The 17,124-nt window shown below is 40.4% G+C and overlaps 1 long non-coding RNA gene across 1 annotated transcript in view; it reads left to right on the forward strand.

Annotated features, from left to right (window-relative positions):
* The window catches only part of LOC140702458 (uncharacterized), a 46,252-nt gene extending 37,033 nt beyond the window's left edge, over positions 1-9,219 (forward strand). The window contains exon 2 of the long non-coding RNA XR_012081642.2: positions 502-9,219. This is a non-coding gene — a long non-coding RNA (uncharacterized LOC140702458). The remainder of the gene's footprint in view (positions 1-501) is intronic.
* The last annotated feature ends 7,905 nt before the right edge of the window (positions 9,220-17,124 follow it).

Consider the following 17,124-nt stretch of genomic DNA (forward strand, 5'->3'; position numbering starts at 1 on the left):
CAACAGACTAGCTAAAAACACCCATCAATCACAGAGATGGATCATCTTCCCCTTATCACAACAGTACACCCATAACAAAAAACACCCTGATCACCATAATCACCCAATCTCCTTAAAAGAACAAAAGCCCTGATCCCACATCTACAAATACTCAACTATCCCATACACTACACCAGAACACAGACAGAGTTCTAACTCCTGCCCTCTGAAGATGCTAGCCACAGAGACTGGTGAAATATTAGGAAAGAAAAATCTCCAGAGCATGGCCAAACAGCTGGAAAAACCCACGACAACCATTTTGCAGTTAAAATGGAAAGAATGAATAAAAGAAAAGGAAAGAAAAGAAAAGGAAACTTAGAACAAAATCTTAATTTCCCTTGCTTGTTTGTGTACAAGTTTACTTTTGTAACCTACCACCTCCATTAAAAACAAAAAAGTAAAAAAATTGTTATGAAAATAACTGTTTGAAAACAAATAAGTGTTTGATATTTCTGTGTACAGTGAGAACATGCAAGTGAAGAATGCGGAGTGGCTGAGAGACAACACGTGGCATTTCTTCCTACTACGCATACAGTCAGAAGCCATGGGAAGAGAGGATCAGAGTCAGTGTCTATGTAAGTGAGTGTTCAGATGGACTTCATGACCATATTTCTTCTTTGATTTCTGCTAATAAAACCATTTGGTTATTGTCGGGTAAAGTGAATTTTCAACATTATCACAGTGAATTTTTTAACAATAAATTTTGTTTGAGCCTCAGAAAAGATTGTTGGCTGAATTTGAAAAATAAAGTAACTAATTATGTTGATGAGGGAGGATCCCGTTCAAAGCAAAATTAAGCTTCTTCCAATCATTTTAAAAAGTATTGCCGTTATAGCAAGGAATATCTGTCAATGAGACCTTTCATGAGAAACTTTAAATAAATATTTGATGCACTTTAGAATTTAAAATTTTGAATTAAGTCTTGGTGGTCAATGGCAACAAAATATATTTAAAGGGAGTAAAGAAAAGGTTAAGAACCACTGCTTTAAGCTACATTCCACTCTACTTCTTGTTCACTTTAAAGCAGTGAGTTTTACCAAAGCAAATAGAGGATGTAGAGATTCAATGATAGGGCAGAAAGACAGCACCGAAGGACCTCTAAGAAATTGTACATTTATTTTGCTTTCAAAACTTTAACCTTTCTTCAGACTACATACCACTCTGTCTCATGCTCAGTGAGTGTGGCAGGTTCATTGTTGTGCAGAAAGAGAGCCACCAAGGATGTCAACAAGCAAATCAGCATGTTTTATTTGTTTCCAAAACATTTTGGAACCACCGATCAGCTGTTTTAAAAAACATCGCAATGCGAAAATCAGCAAGTGAAACGCTTACCGATCATCGCAATGCAATGTTTTGCCATTAAAAACATTGTTATGTGATCGCTTTTGCGATTGCAAAAAACACATCGCTATGCGGATATATATACTGTACCTGTTAAAAGCAGTAATATATCAAAGTGAATAAAAGGACACAGAGTTTCAGTCATACAATAAAAAAGCAACCGCCAAGGTTCTGCTCAAGCAGCATGTTTGTATTGTTTCCATAGCTTTTACCTTTCTTTAGAATACATGTAATTATATCTCGTAGATTGCACATTTTGTGTTAAAAGCACCAAACTGAGTAAAGGAGGTCTATAATAATTTATGGCATAGAAAGTCAGCCCCCAAAGATCTCTGTGAAGCAGCAGCTTTGTTTTGCCTCCAAACTTTTTACCTTCCCTTTGACTACGTGGCACTATATCTCCTAAAGTTTTTCAACCTTTGTACTTTTCTTTGGACAAACATGCATCCATCTTTCTTGATAAAAGCAGTGAAGTTCATCAAAGGAAGTAAAGGGACTAAGGATTATTTGTAGAGCAGAAAGGCAGCCCCAAAGGGGCTACATATCAGCACCCTGTTTTGTTTCCAACTACAGTATTTTTCTTTTCATTGGAAAATGGTTGGAAGGAAAACACTATTGTGACGGACAGGTCATTAACCACTCCTGCCCATCACAATAGAACCCTGATTTAACAACCAATGGTTGAACAGAAGAGGCGGAACTAAGGAAATATAAGAAGAACGGAAGACAGTTAAAGACCAGTTAGAGGTTTGAAGTTAGAGTTAGGGACTTCAGTTAGGGATACCTGGTAGAGAGAAGCAGTTTAGGCAGTTAGGACCAGTCTTGTGTTATAGAAAAATAGAGAGATATAGAACAAGATAAGAAATGAATAAATACCTTGATTAACATGATTATACATAAGCAAATATAAATGTTATAAAAGCACAGTTTATTGAATGAATAAAATAAGACTCTCCATTGATAGATTTAAAGCCAGTACTTCATATATGTTATATCAGAACCTCATCCTTGCCCCCTATCTATCACCATGATTTACTTTATATGATTTACTTATAAACATTTAAATAAACATTGTTTTATGGAACAACACTGATTTAAGAGTCATATTTGATAGAGTGAGGAATAAATCCTCTGGCAGCAGCGGAAAAGGGTTGAGAAATAAATGTCATACCTGAAAGTGAATGTGGGGTGTGTGGAAGAACAAACAGGGGAACTGGGTGTGTGTGACAACTATATCCTAGAATTCACCTTTTATGTTAAAAGTAGTGACTTTTTTTTTAAAAAAAGAGCAAGTCGAGATTCAGTTATAACCCTGTCTTGCATCTTATTGCTGTCTTTCATCTTCTTTTTCTTGTAGTTGTGCCTTAAATTTTCCTTTTTGAGAAACTCCCACCAATCTTGGACTCCTTTTCCAGTTAGGATCTCCTGTCATGGGACTTACCTATTATTGTTTGGCATTTATTAAAATTGACTTTTCTAAAGTCTACTGTACATGTGCTGCTACACTCTGCTTTTGTTTCTTTTGAAATAAAAAACTCAAGTAAAACATGGTCACTTTCCTCCAGCATTCCTCTTGCTGTCATCTCTGTTGGTTAGGATCATGTCCAGGACAGCTACTCCTTTGGTTTCTTCCTCTCATTTTGTAGGAGAAGATTATCAGCCACACAAGCCAGGAATTTCTTTGAAGCTGCATATTTGGCAGAATTTGTCTTCCAACAGATATCAGAATAAATGAAGTCTCCCATTAATACTATATTGTGTTTCTTTGGAATTCTTGTGATTTGTTTTTCAAAAGTTTCATCTGCATCTTCTTCTTAATAGGTTGGTCAATAGTAGACTCCCAATTATCATGTTTCTTTGGTTTTTTTTTGCCCATGTCGTATTAACCCAGATGTTCCCGATGGGACAACCAAGCTTATCCTCCTATATCTCTATGAAGGAATATGTGTTTTTGATATATAGTGCTACTCCACCTCCCATTTTATTCTATTCTTTTTGAATAATTTGTATCCTTCAGTTGTTATATTCCAATCATGGCAATCCTCTCTCCAAGTTTCAGATCTAATTTACTCCCCTGAACTAGGATTTCCAGTTTTTCTTGTCTGTTTCCCATACTCCTGGAATTCATGTATAGACAGCAGAGATTGTGCAATTTGTGGCCTGCTTTATTTCCTACAATTATGGGGGGAAGATTTTTATCAGGCCCCATTAGAAGTGCTTGGTCTGTTCCTCTCTTTGTATATAAGCCTTCATCTATCTTTACTTCTGAGCTTGCATCTACCTCTTCCAATTCAGTTTAAAGCCCTCCTGATGAAATTCTTCACGGTGTGGTCAAACACATTCTTCCCAGCTCTTGAGAGGTGCAAATCATCACTTGCACCTCACACAGTCTATCTTCCAGAAAGCTTTCCCATGGTTTGAAAATCCAGATCCCTCATATCAGCACCACCTTCATAGTTAGTCATTCACTCCCATATTGATGAGAAGACTGTCTGGAGCCTCCTTGAGTTTGCTTCCCAGAATGTCAAAGTCTGGTATGATTTCTTCATAGCTCCTCTTGGCTGTGCTATTTGTTCCCACATGGATGAGAAGAAAGGGATATGTATCTGTGGGTTTTATGCGTGATGGCAATCCTTCTGTCATATCCCTAATTTGTCTTCCATGGAGACGGGGGGACTCAACATATCCATGAATCATCCTCAAATGTTTTAGTTTCAGTCCCAATCTTTTTGTACAGTGTAGGGTCATTGACTGTTTTGTTGAACTCCAGCCTCTCTCAGGTCCTCCTGAATAGTCTCTTCTGCATGCTGTCTGGCAGACTCCTCTTCAAGAATCTGAAAGCAGTTTTGCAGGTCCACTGGTGAAGACTTTTTTCTCCTTCTTTTGTTCATAACTGTGAGACTTTTTCATGCTGCCTCCTGCACTGCGTTTGTTCTCTCCTCAGCATTCTCCGGCACTACTTTGTCTTGCTGTTCTTCCATCTTCAGTACCCCAATGACTGCTGCTGCAGCTGGAGACTATGATGTACTCTATCTCATGGAGTTCCCGTTTTCTATTAAAAGCAGTACAGGAGATATTCATGTGTAGCTTAGAAGGACAGCCTCCAGGGGTCTCTTCAAAAGGTGCATATTTGTTTTGCTTCCAAACATTTTACCCTTCTTTGGATTACATGCAACCATACCTCCTAGAATTCACCTTTTCAATTAAAAGCAGTGGGTTTTATCAACTTGAGAAAAGCTGTTATTGATTCATTGGTAGTGCAGAAGGTCAGCCCCAAAGGGTCTCGTCAAAGGTACATATTTGTTTTGCTTCGAAACTTTTCTTTGGACAAGATGCCATGTTCTTCAAGATCACAGCAGATTCCTTTTGCACCTGCACCCACAATATTATCAAACATGGATAGTTCTAATCTCTTAGAGGACCATTTAGTGCTACGCCTAGAATCATCTTTAGAGTACTCTAATCTAAATTGACATTTTCATACTCAAAGTGAGCACTATCTGAAATGTATTTCTGGTTGGCTAAACTATGTCCAAGACCAAACATTCCTGTAGTGTATAAAATGTTTTGATTATAGTGCACAAATGAGTATGTGCATAATATTTTTTGTTGGAGCAATACCTTGTAAAGTGAAGTTTCTGCTGCAAAAACTGAAACAAATTTAAAAACCAGAAGATGCCAATGATTTTTTTTTTAAAAATAGCATATCACATTTAAGTAAATTTCTTAGTCTTTACAATCCTTTTAAATTTTAGGTTTGTTTTGGTTTTGTTATATGTGATGAACAAACAGATGCTCAACATCCAGGACATTTTCTTCCTAGTTATGGAGGACATAACGTTTGGTCCCTGTTTAACCTGGTATTTTCACACAGATACAAGGCATGAGTGGCATTCAGTTGTGAGAAAAAACTACTTGTTATGTTATCCCGCTCACATTCCTGAGCACACATCCTCTCTGGCTGCCCAGCAGACATGTTCCACCTTTGAATTTTGGGGAGGGAAAGATAGCTGTCTAGTGACCAAACAATGCCATGAGGCAGGAGGTGTTTGTGCAGTGCGGGCAATTTGATTGTTCAGAATGGCAGAGTGAACGCACCTGTTTAGGACTGAACCAAGAGAGAAAGAGAGCTGGGGTCTCAATGTAAACTGGCAAAAGGGTGGTCCAGCTGGCTGCTGATTGCACTTGGCTGCTCAGAGAAATAAAGGAAACAAATTTAAGGTAGGTGCTGCACCCGACATTTAGTGGAAAGCCATCTTCATGCCCTGTGCATGAAGGTGCTTTCAATGGAATTATTAAGCATTTAAGAAATAGGCGATAAGACCCCGTGGATGTCACAACACATATACAGTGGTGCCCCACATAGCGACGATAATCCGTGCCGAAAAAATCCTCCATCTGGCCGCCATTTCCGCTGCCCGGTAAGCGAGGAAAGGGCGCAAAAACACTGCGGGCAGCCATTTTTTACAGCGGCCATTTTGGAACCGCCGATCAGCTGTTTTAAAACATCGTTATGCGATAATCGGTAAGCGAAACGCTTACCAATCATCGCAAAGCGATGTTTTGCCATATAAAACATCGCAATGCGATCGCTTTTGCAATCGCAAAAACCTCATCGCTATGCGGATTCGCCATTAAATGGTGCGCTCATTAAGCGAGGCACCACTGTAGTTAAAAAGTCAGTAAGTTATAATACATAAACAGAATTAAATATGTTGTGTTAAAATAAAATGCAAATTAAAACAATTGAAATAGCATTGAAGTAGTGCTAGAGAAAATATACAATAACTGTGAAGGTTAATGGCCAAAGACCTGTATATATTAAAAGGGCTAGTCTCCTGATGAAGTTGTCCTGATCCACAAAAGCTTACATATTGTATGATTACTTTTTTAGTGGTCTATAAAGGTATTGTCTACTCTTGCATTTGTATTCAGGAATCAATGTAGCTGGTGCATGAATTTTAACTGTCCCTATGAACTCCAAGATAACATTGAAAACTGGAGATGCAGTTTTAGGCATGATTTCAGGGGTGTGGATAAACTGTGAACCTCTGTTTTTAGAAGTGTAACCCTATTCATGCCAAACTGAATCCTTATTCCCTTAATTTGTCTCTTAAAAGATCTTGAATATCTCTTCTCTGGCTTCAGCTTTAATTTCTTCCCTAACTTCCAGTCCATTATAGATACCAGCTTAGCACTGAAACAGCTCTACCAGAGGTAAATGTAAAGGGAAAATTAGCACTATTCAGGCATTCAAAAAAAGGTTAATTAGACCATATGAACAGAGGGATTTAGCCTCATGAAGAGAGGGTCTGAAGATGAAAACCTGTTTTACCCAAAGCCTTTCCATGACATGGAGAACTCTGGAAATTCAGGGGTTCTTCCCAGTGTTCCCTCTAATTTTCAGTCCTACATGTGTGATTCCCACCCCCACCCCCCACCCCGGGGGGGGGAAGAATTTCATCACGACAGGAACCAAAGTGGCTGAAAACTGTCACTATCAGTGTGAGGAGGAGGGAAAGGCTGCCGATAGGGAGGCAGGATCGCATGTGCTCAGGTGCTCACCTTAGAGAGAACCCTGGTTCTTCCTAATTTTATGTACAGGGTCTATACATAGGAGACTGACTCTTCTTTTGACTATCCTTCTTCCACTGGAAACAGTCAGAGTTGCATGGGAATGCCACAATGCTTTCCTTGTGCATGCATTCAGATCAGCCTTTTTCTGAGTGCCTAAATAATTGGGTGTAATTAGCATACCAAGTCCCCAAATGCTGGATGATTCCTCATAGTGCCTCCATGAAAATGCTACATAACAAGGGTGCCAAGACACTCGAGAAAGTTGAGGAAAGCCACAAGCAAACAGCTGGCCATTCCCCCCACCAGAAAACACCCAATCATGTAGTGGCTCTCACTTCACCAAGGATCCTTCTCCTGTTCTCAGGCTGCACAAACTGAAATGTGTCCATTATCACAGACAAACAGGGCCCCAGATGCTGAGATTGTCTGAGATTGTCTTGAACCATCCAAGTCAGTGCAGATAAGAGCTATTTTGTCTGTACAATGTTGTAATCTTCCATTTTCTTGGACATTGTCTTTCTTTTTATCTTTAAGTTTACAGGAGTGCCTTGCTTAGCAATGTTAATTCGTTCCGAAAAAATCACTGCTAAATGAAAACATCGCTAAGCAAAATAAAAAAGCCCATAGAAACGCATTAAAACGCGATTAATGCATTCCTATGGGCTTAAAACTCACCTTTAAGCGAAGATCCTCCATAGCACCACCATTTCCGCTGCCTCTAAAGCGAGGAATCCGTCCCAGAAAACAGCAGGTGGCCATTTTGTTTACCCGGCAGCCATTTTGAAACTGCCGATCAACTGTGCGAAAATGGGGGCTTTGCGATGATCGCTTCCCTGCGATCATCACAAAGTGCAAATACCCCATAGAGACCATCGTAAAGCGATTGCTTTTGCGATCGCAAAAAATGCATCGCAAAGCGATTTCATTGCTATACGGAGCGATCGCTATGCGAGGCACCACTGTACTAGTTTTATAGGTTTAATATTATTCTGCCATCTTATATCTATTGTTTTAAATTGCTCTGTTGCTCTAAATCAGAGTTATAACCATTAATTTGTGTTTATTTTATCATGTATTCTTTCACCACAAAATACCTTCTTAGATTTAACAAGGTTTATCTCCACTGCACTATCTCCGTATTCTAACTAATATTTTGTGCCCCTCTTATCATGTCGCTTTTCATTTTCCATCTTATGGACCACTCATCCATTCTCAAGAGCTTCATCTACTCCATATATTGTCTCCTTTGCCTCATCTGCCACAGCATGTGTCCCATCATCTTGGTTCTTCTCGCTTTCATAGTAAACTTCGCTATTTGCTGTACTTCCACCATTGACACCTCCATAAGGCGGATTAACAGATTGACTCTCCACTGCATTGTATCTTCACCTTTTTCTTGTAGAACCTTCTGGGGTTTAAGAATAAAATTATCTGTCTCTCTGGTTTTAAAAAATTGATTCCCTGTCGCAATTTCACTCCTTTCTGTGTCTTCACTGTAAATTCCATTTGTGTCCCCGCGCCTTTAATTTGTTCAAATAGCTGATCCATCTCTGTTTTCATCTGGTGCAGTCCATTAAATATAATGTTTTGAATATTCTTGAGGATGTCTTGTTGTCCCATAATTGGAAGTATTATCTGTGATGATCTGTGTTTTTATGAGATGCTAGAATGGGTTTTGTAGTCATAATATTGTCTTGACAGCATCCATCTTGATTTAAAGTCTGCTCTGTAGTAGGAAAGTTTTTCATGCTGTTTCAGAGAAGTTTCGCTCTCTGGTTATCTCGTTGCTAAGATGAGCAGAGAGCAGAGACTAGTCAAAATAATTCTGCCACAAAACATGATAACAACTCTCAAGCTCTCATGAGAAAGTTAGGTGGGACAACAAGACCCAGGAGGGGGGTGTTCCTCATGAGGAATTCTGGGAAGAAGAAGGAAGTGGTAGAAGTTGGAAAAAAGATGGAGTTTGACTGAGCAAGGACAGACACGTGCTTTTTCCCAAAATGGATTATTACTTTTGGATTACAACGGAAATCTAACTTTTCCTGGAGGAACATGGACTATGGAGTCATAGGACCGTAAGAATGACTATGCCTATGCATTATTCTAGTTTAGAATGCTTTTAATTATTTTATTTTCCCAGCTGGAGTGGTGGGGGTTATCTGTCTGCCTTGTTATGAAAATGTTCTTAACTGAATTACTTTGCAATAATCTAAATTCTTTTCTGAACCATCCTTTTTTAAATAAAACAGTAATGATTTAGAATTGCATGCATTGGTTTCTTGAACAGACTAGTCTTTCTGATTTGGCCATGTCTATTTGCTACCTGATATAGAGCCCAGATTAGCCTGAGTTTAAACTCATGTATTTGTCTGTGTGTGTTGCTTTTCTTAATAAAGGAGGTGGATTTGAGGAAGAAGTGTTAGTCAGGGCCTAGCTGAGAGTCTTGGGCTCATCTTAGCTCCAAAAGGACTGACTAAACTTTGGAATCTCTCCATTCTCCGGCATCCCCGGTATCTCCTTGGAGATGGGGGATTGCTGACATTATCTGGATTTCTTTCCAGCAGGTAGTGACCACAATAGTTATTCATAATAGTAACTTGGGGCAGAAGGTAGACAGGAGGAAGGGCTTTTCCCCAAGACTATTTCTGGCCACTTCACAGATTTAAAACATCAATCGTTTATAGTTTATATTGCCCTGTAGGAGCAAGTTTTATTGCCACAATAGAAGCAAAGTTATTTTTTCTCCCTCTACCTTCCTCCTCCTTTCTTTCTGTTTCTCTCAGCCAAGCCTCAGATGAAGTGTGGGGGAGGACTCTTCACTGGTCTGGCCAGGTATATGTCTAGTCACTTTCTCTTACAGATTGCACCCAGTCTCTTCATTGTATTAGGTTCTTAGCAGTTCCATATGTAAAACAAGCCTTGAGAAAAGAAGATTGAGGAGAAACATGATAACACTCTTCAAATACAGAAGAGTGACAAGAGCTGTTCTCAATTGAAGGGGCCATGGCACTACCTGAAACATGCAGGAAGAACACATCTCTAATCATATCACACAGAATAAAGTTTGGAAATATAAAACACAGCCAGATATATGCATATATGTACATGTTTTTGTTCCCTCAAAGAGTTTCTGTAAAGGAATAAGGCTGGCCAGGTTTTCCTTCACCAGGGGAGGGTCATTTCTTCCACCAACAGACCCGGCTGGGCTTTTGTCCCTCTTCCCCATGGCAAGTACGACGAATCCTATGCAAATTGAACTCCAGAATCTTTCCTATACAAACATTATTTCCTATCACCTTGGAAGTCTCCAACCTTGTAACCTCTTTGCAAGATAATGAAGTGTTTTCCTGTCAATACAACAATGTAACCATGTATTTCCATAATTGCCATCTGTTGACCCACCCTGTTGACCAACCCTGTTGTAAAATTCCATCCTTCCTGTAATTCCCACTCAGATAAAGTTTTGGATTCCTTTGTAACCCCATACCTTCTGCCAATAGGTCATGAACCACCCATTCTCCTCCCACTTCTTTTTACCATGAACCATCCATTCCTCCTCCCCTTCCCTTGTGTAACCCATGTTATAAAAGTCCTAGTCTTCCTGTGCATGGCATGGTTGTTCCTGCCTACACTTGGAGGCATGACTTCTGTCACACTTTTTATCTAGCTAAATAAAACAGCAACCATTTTAACTGTCTCTCGCGTCATGATTTATTGGCAATTTTGACTTGTAAAGTCTAGGGGCTAGCCCAGACTCAACACAATCATGGCAGAGTGCAGGCCATGCAACAATAGGGTCAAGCTACAGGAAGTCAGATTTAGGCTGAATAATAGGGAAAGTGTCAACTGTTAGAGCGGTACAGCATTCAAGAGAAAATTGGATAGCCGTGATGTCTGCTTTGATTTGAAGTCCAGCATTGAGCAGGGGTTTGGAATTGATCATAGGCCCCTTCCAACTCAATTATTCTATAATTATACCACAGGAGGTGGTGAAGGCCTCTATGCTGAAGGCATTCAAGAGAAACTAGACAGTCATTTGTCAGCTATACTAATTTGGATTCCTTATTAAGCGAGGGGTTGGACTCAATGGCCTTAGGACCCTTACAATTGTTCTATTATTCTACCGAGAGAGGTGGTGGATGCCCCAGCACTGGATGCATTCAATAAAGAGCTAGTCACTACTGAGCAGGTTGATGGCCTTCTAGGCCCCTTCCAACTCCAGTATTCTGATTCTCTTCTGTTCTAGGCTCTGCTCTTGAAACCACAATGGGCTCTCTATCTAGGCCTTTTCCATATTCTGGCCTCTGTTCAGGTAATGGATTTCAACCACCCTAACTGGCCAGAAACTGGCCAGAGAAACAGAAATTGTCCTTCTTTAACCAGCAAGGGGACAGCATCACAGCATGGCAGAAATGTAGGGAATAAGAGAAGAGGCTTCACATAAGATATGGCATCTTATTTCAGGCAAGCTAAGGGTACAGTAAGGTGATGCTTTGTCCTCCAGTTTGATCCACTATGGGAATTGGGTGGTTCACTCCTTTTTATGGCAATGACAACGTAATCCATGCCTGGACATTTTTGGGACTGGCTGGGGCTACTTTTTTTTAGTGTGGATAGCATTGCTCCCTTTTGGTTTGGTTCTGGTATATATGAACACTGGTATTGAACCAAAGCAAATAGCTTAGCTCTCACTTTCCTTAAGCCACTGCAGGATATAACCAGTTATTAAGAATTTTAAAGCTTCCTGCCACTTCCCCCATGGAGGGGGAGACAAAGAAGATATGAAGGTTTTATTTTAAAAAAGCAAATCCCTTCTAATGGTGAATTGGTTGATTGGCAAGCTAATCCAATGCTACGTAGCTTCCAAATAAATGTTTCAAATTGCAGTTTTCCCCTACTCTCACCACAGAGAGCAAGACAGAAGAGAGCATAGAGAATGATCTTGTTTGTTTGCTTTTCTCTTTTTCATTTCTTTTTAAAGGGAGGAACAGGCTAAATAAGGTTGCTTTAGGTGCCATGTGGATTTCTGTCCTGAAACCAAAAGGATTGAACCAAGTGACATACTGCACCTCAGAATGACCACGTTTAGCCTGGTCCAGCCTGGAACAACTCTGCTCTGCGAGCAAAGACATATGAACATCCAAAAAGCTGCAGAATGCAAACACATGCCTTCCAAAAATCACAGCCCTTTAGCTGAAACAGAAACAGAAAGAACTGACCTTAACAGGCTATCTTGCTCTTAACTAAGTGGTTGACCAATCTTCTGGTTTTTAACAGGTAACCAGGTATCTCAGACCTCCACTGCAACAGAGAGAACACTGGGCTGGTTGGGGGCAGGATGGCAGGAAGCACTGCAGGGGAAATTCTAGCATTTTCCACAAGAGGGCATTTTCAGAACACTTCAAAGAAATGTATCTAACTGAATTATCAGGCAAAATCCAAAGAAACAAAATGAAAAGGAAAAAAAAGACAAAAACATGTGGCTCCTGAAGTGTCTGGATGCTGAGCTGGAGAGACTGACACTCTGCCCCAAATCCAGGAGCATTTGGGTTTTTTGGGTTGAGCTCATCAGGGCTTCCAGCCAAAACAAATCATCTCCTCTATTCTTCTTGAGTGGAATGAAATTCTACTGCCTTTGAAACTGATGTCTTGCTATGGATGACCTATTCCAACCCTCTTCCTTGCCAATAAAGAAGGAACTTGCAGTCTGCTGCTGCAAAAAGACCATAAACATTTCTGCTCTGCAGAAGAAGAAGAAACAGTTGAGATGAAATAATAGAAGCTTGTGGGAGCTGCCAAATGCTACAGCAGAGAAACCAATCAGTTACCTAGTTAATGGTTCTAGCAGACCGTGGTGAATTCATGCAGCCCAATGTGCAAATATTATTATTTAGCGCTCTTCTAAATGGCTTTCAGCTGCAACAAGATGAAACATAAGACCCTCGCTGACTAGTGCATTCTTTCAGTGTGATTTTATTGACTGTACCTTTCCCTAAGTGCTGCTAGTATCAGCCAGGTTAGAAAAAGTTTACTAAATAAATAACAGGTAATGGTTAGTGGCTAAACCAATAGATAAACAAGCAGAAAAAGACCTTTCTCTTCAGGCAAAGCTTCTCTCAATAACTAGCTACCTGTGTGTGTTTTTTAGATGGATTGTTATGCATAACTGCTTTTACTGGATTTTTAGTATTACTTGTGTTTTCCATTTCTCAGAGTGGCATTTGTTTTTTTTTAAAAAAATTGTACACTTATTGTTCTTAGCTTTAATATTACATTTTAATGATGTAAGATGCTGCTTTATACTCATTGTTCTTAGGTTTAAATATTATCTTTTCATGATGTTGACTGCTAAACATGGGAGCATTGTATGAGACCAATAATAAGCCCACCAGCACGGGTATCCCAATGGTCTTTCCCCAGCCCCCAGAACAGCCCGGCCCACTTGCCAGGCTCCTCAGCGGCAGTGGTGACATCATGTCAATTGTGGACGTCATCCCACTGGCACTGCTCCGCCTCTCCCCACAGCCAACCACTCCAGCAAGGAGCAGGAAGACAAATCTCCCCACTCAGCTGCTGAGCGATCCGCTGAGGGAAGAGGCAAGGAAGAGCCATTGGGACTACAACCGTGACTGGCACAATGTCACTGCCAATCACATATGTGTAAGTGTACCTGGCTGATTGTGGGGGGCAGGGAAGGACTACTGGGACATCTGTGCTGGCGGACTTCATATTTGTGTCCCTCAGGAGATAAATGTGAAGCTACCATGTCTATTAACCACTGTTCACTCTCTTTCAGTGTTGTAAGCCGCCTTGGGTCCTTTTCAAGGAAAAAGGTGTAAAAAATATTTTAAGTAAATAAATAAATAAATTTACTTGATTGCAGTAATTTTTAAAAAGGCTTTAAAATCAATAGCATTGGTGATGAGAGGACTTTGAACCATCCATTTTAAAATACACTAGACGGGGTATGGAAATAATCTTAGTTGAGATGATTGTGTGCCTGAAAGCCTCTTGCACCAAAGAGAGGCCAGGGTCATTGCCCTGTGCTGATTGGTTGTGCTTAAACCAAAAGACTGTAAATTCTCTGCTCTGAAGTGCTGGGTTCTTTGGCAAGGAGCCAAAGCAGAATTTGAAGTTGGTTGGTTCTGACATGTTCCATAGCTGAGGTTGCATATAGCGCTAAAGACTTGTCAATATTATTAAGCTTATTACTAAGGCAAGGATTTATGTGACCTAAACAATCAGAAATATGCAAACATCTGTGACCTTAAAATTTTTAAATATGACCAATTAAACCAAAAACGTTACTTTACAATTTTTCTGAAATTAGCACCCAATTTTAAAAAAGCTGCATAGAATTCTAAAAATTAAAAGGTTTATTCTTCTTCACATCCAGTGCAGAAGTGCTGGTACTAAAGAAATCAAATGAACATTTTGACAAAAGCTTTGCTGAAAATCAAGATATATTACTTTTACAGCATTCCCACCACGTGTCTGGGAAGTATAATAATTTTCCTTCACTATTTACTGAGACCATACCCAATAATTATAAAAGTAACTTGACAAAGTCATTCCACCAAATACATTATGCCTCATTACTAATGATAGAGGAATTTGATTATGCTTTTGCTGTTAGAGAAGGAATTAATTACAAATAACTTGTTAGCTGTAACAAGTACTTCCAAACTCAAGTTGTATTTGAGGTGATGAAGTCACACAAGAGCCACAATCTGATTTCAAGGTGCCTAAAAGTAGATTTCAGTATGTGTAAAATTATGGCATTTGTTCAAGCTTGGGGAGTGCATTTTTAGGAATGACAGTGATATTTTGTTTTGTAAATTGTGTTCAGACATTACAATTATTCAATACCCTAGTAGTCACAGAACTGAAGCAAAAGAGGACCTCACCACCTGTCACGTTCCCGGGGGTTACAATAGCCGAAGTCCGATAAACCAGTCCAGGGTCAGAGATATCAAGAATGCAAAGCCAAAGTCCAGAAACCAACTCACAGAATGAAGTCCAATGTCAAAGTCCAGGGTCCGATACACAGTGTAGTTCAGGGTCAGAGTCCAGAGTCCAATACCAGCGTAGTCCAGGGCCAAAGTCCAGAGTCCAATACCAGCGCAGTCCAGGGTCAAAGTCCAGAGTTCAGAGACACGAACACGATGCAAGAAGCGTGGATGCAAGCCAAGGTTTTGACTCTTTGCTTCCACGAAGTTTCTGGCTTCACTGGAAGTTGGTTTATAATGAAACAGCTCCTTGAACTGCTGGAAAGCGTTCTATCCTGCTAATACTCAGGACTAGATGAACGTAGGTCTCTGTGGAAAGCCTTTGAGCGATCCTCTGATCTTCTTGTTCTAAGTCTTTCCTGAAGCCTGCCCCGAAGCCTGTCTGCTGTGGAGGGAGAATCTGGAGGCAGCTCAGGTGTTTCTGATCTCTCCACATTCTCTTCAGCCACAGTTAACCCTTCTGGGTCCAGGTCTTCGGAAGCACTCATGACACCACCACTGATTTGAGATCCAGAGAAGAGAAAGAAAAGGGAGAGAAGGGAGAAGAAATAAAAGATGGAAAGTGTAGAAATGGGATTGGAGTGTTTCTTCCATATTTTATCTTCAATAGTAATAAACTGCCCCCCCCCCCAGATTTACTTGCTGTTCTGATAAATGACAGGACAGAAGACTGAGAAAGGCAGAGAATAAGGTGACGCTCCAGACTGTGTGAAGGAAGAACAGTCTGCATTCATAGAAAAGTGAAGTTGGAAGGGGCTTACAAGACCATCAAGTCCAACTCCCTTCTCAATGGGGGAATACCATCAAAGCATATCTGCCAGGGGATTATCTAAGTTTTTCTTTAATGCCTCCAGTGTTGGAGCACTCACCAACTCTCAAGGTAACTGGTTCCACTGTCATATTGCTCTAACAATTAGGAGGTTTTTCCTGATATTCAACCAAAATCTGGCTTCCTTTAACTTGAGTCCATTGTTGCATGTCCTGCACTCTGGGATGATTGAGAACAGATCTTCTCTCCTCAGTATGACAGCCTTTCAAAGTGCTATCATATCACCCCTCAGCCTTCTTTTCTCAAGGCTAAACAAGGCCCAATTCTTTCAACCTTTCCTCATAGGGCTTGTTTTCTAGCCCCCTGATCATCCTTGCCACCCTCCTCTGAACTTGTTCCAATTTGGCAACATTCTTCTTGAAGTGTGATGTCCAGAACTGGACACAGTACTCAAGGTGATGCCTAACCAGCACTGAATAGAGGGGGACTAGCACCTCGCAGGATTTGGAAACTATACTTCTATTAATGCAGTCTAAAATAGCATTTGCCTTTTTTGTAGCCACATCACACCGTTGGCTCATATTTAGCACAGGACAAATGTTCTCCCCCAAATGTACAGCTTCAGCTTTTGCAGCACCCATACGATAGCTAGACATTCTTTTTCTATTTTGGACAAGTGTTTCTCACCCAACTGAAGTTTCTTGCTGATGTACACCGGGTGCAGATTTCCACTGTTGTTGGCTTGGCTTAACACGGCTCCCAGTCCCATGTTCGATGCATCCGTGTAGATCATGAACTCGTGGTCGAAGTCTGTTGCAATAAAGACAGGTTCTAAAGTCAGTGCCATCTTCAGACTGTCAAAGGCTACCTGGTACTCTGACATCCATTGGATGTTTTCAGCTTGCTTCTTTCGGGTTAAGTTTGTTTTCCTTTTCATTAGTGGCTTCATTTTCTCAACTGTAGGAAGGGTAGGCAGTTTCTTCAACTCCTCCAGAACAGTTGTGGCTGCATTCTTCTTTGAAATTTTCTTTTCCTTGCCTTCACCCTCACCCATAAACTTGACCACAGGTACTTTGGTCACAAAGCTCTTCATATGAGGGGGACCACTTTCCTGGGTCACCTCCAAATTCACAGGCAAGTTCCTTCTAAGTGCAATCTCAAACAGCCTATTTCAAATTTATTGAGATTTTCATCATCTGGTTCTCTCCCATTAATCTCTAGTTTCTCAGGTAGGGGCTCATTTTGCAGAATTTTCAGTGCTTTTGCAGCTGCATGTGGAGCCTTCTTAATACTAGTTCCTTCAGCTTCCCAGTGCTGTCATAGTAAATCTAGGGGCCCTCTTACTTTGTGCCCAAATAAAAGTTCAAAAGGGCATGTCCCCATAAGCAT

Source organism: Pogona vitticeps, chromosome 12 (genome assembly GCF_051106095.1).
Source record: "Pogona vitticeps strain Pit_001003342236 chromosome 12, PviZW2.1, whole genome shotgun sequence".
NCBI classification, from domain to species: Eukaryota; Metazoa; Chordata; class Lepidosauria; order Squamata; family Agamidae; genus Pogona; species Pogona vitticeps.